This window comes from Dermacentor albipictus, chromosome 4 (genome assembly GCF_038994185.2).
Source record: "Dermacentor albipictus isolate Rhodes 1998 colony chromosome 4, USDA_Dalb.pri_finalv2, whole genome shotgun sequence".
Taxonomy (NCBI): domain Eukaryota; kingdom Metazoa; phylum Arthropoda; class Arachnida; order Ixodida; family Ixodidae; genus Dermacentor; species Dermacentor albipictus.
In genome coordinates, this window is record NC_091824.1 from 82,325,931 (window position 1) to 82,332,114 (window position 6,184).

The 6,184-nt window shown below is 44.3% G+C and overlaps 1 long non-coding RNA gene across 3 annotated transcripts; it reads left to right on the forward strand.

Annotated features, from left to right (window-relative positions):
* The first annotated feature begins 1,137 nt into the window (after positions 1–1,137).
* On the forward strand, positions 1,138–4,462 carry LOC135913359 (uncharacterized). 3 transcript variants are annotated; one of them, XR_010567977.1, is made up of 3 exons: positions 1,138–1,469; positions 2,531–2,996; positions 3,508–4,462. It is a non-coding gene; the product is annotated as an uncharacterized lncRNA (long non-coding RNA). The 3 variants fall into 3 exon arrangements; XR_010567976.1 differs by having other exon boundaries at positions 2,531–2,678; positions 2,781–4,462; XR_010567974.1 differs by having other exon boundaries at positions 2,531–4,462.
* The last annotated feature ends 1,722 nt before the right edge of the window (positions 4,463–6,184 follow it).

Consider the following 6,184-nt stretch of genomic DNA (forward strand, 5'->3'; position numbering starts at 1 on the left):
ATAGCCTTACCATTTTTTCGATTTTCCGAGAAAATATTTCTTTGCCTCTTCGCATATTTATCGCGTTGATCGAGGTGAGGGCGTGCACGAGGAGTAATATATGCGAAAATCGGGTGCTTTCGTGAGAAATTATTTTATGGGGCAAAATTGATATTTTCATAGCCTTACCGTTTTTTCAATTTTCCGAGTAAATAATTCTTTGCATCTTCGCATATTTATCGCGTTGATCGAGGTGAGGGCGTGCGCGAGGAGTAATATATGCGAAGACCGGGCGCTTTCGTGAGAAATTATTTTATGGGGCAAAATCGATATTTTCATGGGCTATAGCCTTCCCGTTTTTTCGATTTTCCGAGAAAATATTTCTTTGCCTCTTCGCATATTTATCGCGTTGATCGAGGTGAGGGCGTGCACGAGGAGTAATATATGCGAAAATCGGGTGCTTTCGTGAGAAATTATTTTATGGGGCAAAATTGATATTTTCATAGCCTTACCGTTTTTTCAATTTTCCGAGTAAATAATTCTTTGCATCTTCGCATATTTATCGCGTTGATCGAGGTGAGGGCGTGCGCGAGGAGTAATATATGCGAAGATCGAGCGCTTTCGTGAGAAATTATTTTATGGGGCAAAATTGATATTTTCAAGGGCTATAGCCTTACCGTTTTTTCGATTTTCCGAGAAAATAATTCTTTCCCTCTTCGCATATTTATCGTGTTGATCGAGGGGAGGGCGTGCGCGAGGAGTAATATATGCGAAGTTCCGGCGCTTTCGTGAGAAATTATTTTATGGGGCAAAATTGATATTTTCATAGCCTTAGCGTTTTTTCGATTTTCCGAGTAAATAATTCTTTGCCTCTTCGCATATTTATCGCGTTGATCGAAGTGAGGGCGTGCGCGAGGAGTAATATATGCGAAGATCGGGCGCTTTCGTGAGAAATTATTTTATGGGGCAAAATTGATATTTTCATGGGCAATTACCGTTTTTTCGATTTTCCGAGAAAATAATTCTTTGCCTCTTCGCATATTTATCGCGTTGATCGAGGTGAGGGCGTGCGCGAGGAGTAATATATGCGAAGTTCCGGCGCTTTCGTGAGAAATTATTTTATGGGGCAAAATTGATATTTTCATGGGCTATTCGCAACTCCAGCAATTCATGCGACACCTAGCGGCAGTAGGGAGAAACGAAATACAGAGGTCCAGTCGCCGTGTGTGCCGTGGAGGCTGCTGTCGCGGACGGAAGAATGAAGCTGCTAGCAAAGAAAAAGCGAACGGCCAAGCAGTTCTGCTGTGTTCCTCGGTGCGTGCCAGCGAGATGGAAGGACCGCGATATTTCCGTTCACGCACTTCCCTCCGAGTGGAAAGGCTGAAGCCGCAGAACCAGGTGGATCGCTAACCTCCGCATCGGCAAGGCTGTGACGCTTACAGTGACTGTTTGCTCACGGCATTTTGCACGGGATAATTTCTCCTTACCAGGTGAGACACTATTGTGAACTTGTGAACTCGACCCTAATGCATGACCATTGTGCGTGGCCATTATACATGTCACTGTGTCACCTTATGTAAACACGTTTCGCATTGCGGGCACTGGCGATTGGGATATGCATTATTTGCTGCATATGTTAGCCGCAACGCGAAATTCGAGCACAGGTTCGAGACCTATCACAGCGGTTTCTCCGAGGAACGTCTCTTCTGCACTCGTTAACCACATTGGCTGTAATTAGAGCTCATGTTCGACGCTTCACAGCGGTTTCTGCGAGCAACGTCACCTCTGCGCTCGTTGGCTACACCCGGCTGTAACTCGGGAGGCTTTTGATGCCCAGCACGTCTCGCGCAACTTATACGGGCGTCGGAGATTCAAATGTTTACGAATGATGTACTAGCAAGTTCGGGAAGTGTTGAGTGTAAACGTGCCACGTATGTGGCATGCTAAAGCGGAATAAATATCATGCGTGGTGCGGATGAACTTGCAGCACAGGCGCACTGCACGCGGGCACTTCCCAGCGCGACTGATTACGAATTTGCCACTTGCACTTGAGAATCTCCGACGTGCTCAAGAGTGGCCATATGACACTGGTATTTCGCACCGACGGCGAGCCTATCGCGTTCATTGCAGAAGTTTGCCACTTACGCGACAGCCACATGTCAATTTTACACGCGTTTGCTAGTTTCGAGGAAAATTTACGGCGTCCGCCGTCTACTGACGTGTCGCATATGTATGTGCAGTATTAGTACCTAAGCTACCTTTATCTGTGTTATTAAATCATCCCCAACTCAGTGGCATAACTACTCCGGTCATGTGGTGGTGTTTGCACCTGTGTACTTTGTGTTATGAGCAGCTTTCAACTACGTTTTGCAGATGCTACATTCGGTGTACATCGTTGCATAGCCTTGCACACTCAAACCGTGCTTCATTTCCTTGCAAATGCTTTTTTATAAATATTGTGGCTTTGTTTCTGAGGTAAAAAGAAAAAAAATTCTGGGTGCAGCCCATATTGAGGCACAACAAAGCATAAACAATTCATTTATTTTTTCAGATGTAGCATGTCAAAGACAGCGGCTGAAAAAAATGCAATACCAACTGAAAACCTGCCAAGGACGTCATGTTATGATGAGAACAAGGATGCTCATATGAAAGAGCTTTCACTGGCAAGACTTCGCCGACATGTGTATCGGTCAGCCAGAGTAAGTTAATTTGACTACATGGTGCAGCACTTATATGCTTATGGTACATACACCATGTCTACAAGCATGCAATAGATGTCAACACCTTTTAATGCATTACAGAATGAATCAAGCAAAGAAACTGTTGCCTCCCCATTAGAAGCAAAGGTGTTGCCCCATGCACCTGTCAGCACGACCACCATGGTAAATTGGCTGCCTGCAACTTGTGCACACATTGCTTCACCACTAATTCCTTGGGATTAAACTCTGACATTGCAGGACGATCTCCCATCCCCTGACCGCAACAGCATGGACCAAATAAGTGACAAAGGAAATATGGTAATTTCTTTTTGTATATGTATGTGTTGTGGTAGCTGTCTTTACCTAGACGGTGGCATGCTTTCTGGATTTACATCGTAAAAGCATTGTAGCACGTGGTGTGTGATGGGTGCACATTAATTGCAACTTGTGCACACATTGCTTAACCACTGGTTTCTTGAACTGAACTCTATCTGACATTGCAGGACGATTTCCCATCCCCTAACAGCATTGACCAAAGCCTTGCAAACACCATAAGGGACAAGGACACAGCAAATATGGCAATTTATTTTTTCTATATATTTGTGATGTGGTAGCTGTCTTTACCTAGCCGGCAGCATGTTTTCTGGATTAATTCGTGAAAGGATTGTGGTGTGTGATGGGTGCAAATTAACTGATGCAAAAAGCTTGGCTTTCCTACTTCCAACATTGAATTTAATACACTGACGTGCATTATTGGAATGACAAAAAGAAGCTGCATTTCGCGTCAGATATGTCAGACATTACAACTCTTGCTTTTGTTTTGTGACAGGAATGTGCTTGCCAACCTGGCCTCCAGACATTAATGGCAGAGTACTCAAGAGAAGAAAAAGACGTGGCAAATTTCCTACTAGAAATGGCTTCACGGACAAGGCTTACAGAAAGCAAGGCTGCCCAAGTGACATCGGGTACTTTTCCACAGAAGTTTGTGAACACGATAAATAGTAGCGACGTAAATACATTCACAGGCCTGCCATCATTCGATGTTCTGAATGCTCGTGTGACGTGCTACACAAAAATTCATCCACTTTCAGGACGGCACCAGTTATGTGTAAAAACAATTGCATTGACATTGGTGAAATTGAAGCATATTTCCACTGCATTCTTGAGTCACCTTTTTAACTGTTCTCTAACTACATGTAGCAACATAATTGCAGAGACTGCTCAGTTGATGTGTGAAATTTTAAAAGTAACTGTGGCTGTGCCACCAAAAGATGAATTCCAGTGGCGCGTTTGCATATTCGGCATTAGGTGATTCACCTGAAGTCGTGCCATGGCTGGCGATATTGCAAGTAGCCTGTATTGCATAGAGGCATTTGTGTGTGTGACCTTGGCTCCATCAAAGCGTGGCGGCCTTGAGAGTAAGTGCAGTCTTCTGTTTGGAAATCCAGCATTTTTTATGCCACTCAGCCACTTCATACTTTTCAGACACGGTCGTTGCCATGTGATCTACATGCTGCACTTGTTTGCATTGGCCAAACCTGCAGACTTCAACTTCAACACACTTTTTGTAAATTAGCAATGCACATTCTTTTGCAACTTGTATTCTTCATTGAAGTGCTGATTTACACTACGCATTCTGATGCAAGTTTTCATCTTATGGTATTCCGAGATATTTGCAGTTCACTTATGATCTGTGTGCATAGAGTTGTGGTTATTCTTCAATGGCGGTTTGTTGTCCCTTTCCTTACTTGTATTTTTTCACAAAATAAACCACATGCACTCAATATTTTGTTCACTGTACTTGCCTCATACGTTTTACTCAAGCCCATTTTTGTTGCACTTTTTAGCATATGAGGGTATATCTGGCCAAACAGAACATGAGAAGTAACATGGAACAGTGTCAAACCTGCATACGATGAGTATTTAAAAAGTTTGGCCACCAGAGTTGAGTACTCTGAAAGAATGGTTTGATTCAAATGACCCCAGCTGGTATATGTACCATAATTTATGCTTCTTCCCAGTTTGTTGAATACAGTGCAAATGGCTGTCCTGGGAAGCATAACTAAACCACTGGTAATACAACATGGGGAGACACTTGTGCAGACTTAACATCAGTGAATGATAATTATTGACCTCCAGAGAGCATATAGAGCTGTCCTTACTATCAACATATCAATAAATGGAAAGTAAGTGACATAAAGGTTTAACATGCACTTAAAGCACTTAACAAGCACTTAAAGGGGCACTGAAACACTTCCGACTGATCATAGTTACCTCACTACAAAAGGACACCGCCTGCTGCAAAAATTTTTCGAATCATTGAACTGTAAGCGGAATTAGTAGTTATTGCACTGATGCATTGCTTTCTCCTTTCGCCTCAGCTAGTGTGCTGGAAGCTACACGGTGCATGGCAAGGTAGCAAGGTCCTGGTCAAGTTTTTTTTTTTTACACATTGCTACTTGTGGTTCAGGCATGTGTGGCACTCTCTAAACGCGAGATGGACGCCTGGAGCTACATCACTTACAGAGACCAATAAATACACACGGCTGTCTGATCGTCCTGCGAACAGAGCTTGTGGTGGTCGTGGTATCTATATCATGCGGCATGCCAGTTTCAGGGCCCCTTTAAGAAGGGCACTAACAAAGACAACAAAAGTTGGTTTCATGAGTTCTGCCTGAGTCGCCACTGATATCACGCAGTTGCTCGAGCACAAATTGTGAAACAATAGCGTATGAGCCATAGGAAACGAACAGTCATGTCGGCAAAAAAAAAGAAAAAAAGCAGGATATGTATTGTGATAGGTAACCCCAAGCGCCACAGCACAAGGTGAAGCTAAGTTGCAGTTCGGCACATAATAGGATCTCTTCTGCTTACAACGGTGCACGCACATGAACATTCCACTTTACTACGATCTTCGCACTATGAACAGCATTGAAACGCAATGTAGAGACGAAACGTTAAAGGGACTGACAACTACACCAAATGTTCCAGGATAAGGTGCCAGGAGAAACAGCCGAGATGTGCTTGCACTTTTGCGACAATCCAGCAGTGCACGAACACTTTGCCTCCACGATCGATGGGTCCCGGAATGCGTCGGCGATTCTCACCACAATCTCGTGCGGGTCCGCTGTCACGCCGGAGGTTTGCACACACGCGCGACCACTTCTACTTAATTACTCTTTGTACCACTGGTGCCGACTAAAATGAGGTGCTCGACGTCCACTACCCGTTCTCCCCCCACAAAACAGCGCGAATTAACATCGCAGTGCAACAAACTTAATGTTTTCACCAAGGAAAGCGTACGCGGGGACCTCCGTAAAGCCGCCATACTGCACAGTGTAGCCAGACCGGGTCAGGCTCCGCAGCGCCCCCTAATGTTGATTTGAGTTGCCAATAGCCTTACCGTTTTTTCGATTTTCCGAGAAAATATTTCTTTGCCTCTTCGCATATTTATCGCGTTGATCGAGGTGAGGGCGTGCGCGAGGAGTACTATATGCGAAGATCGG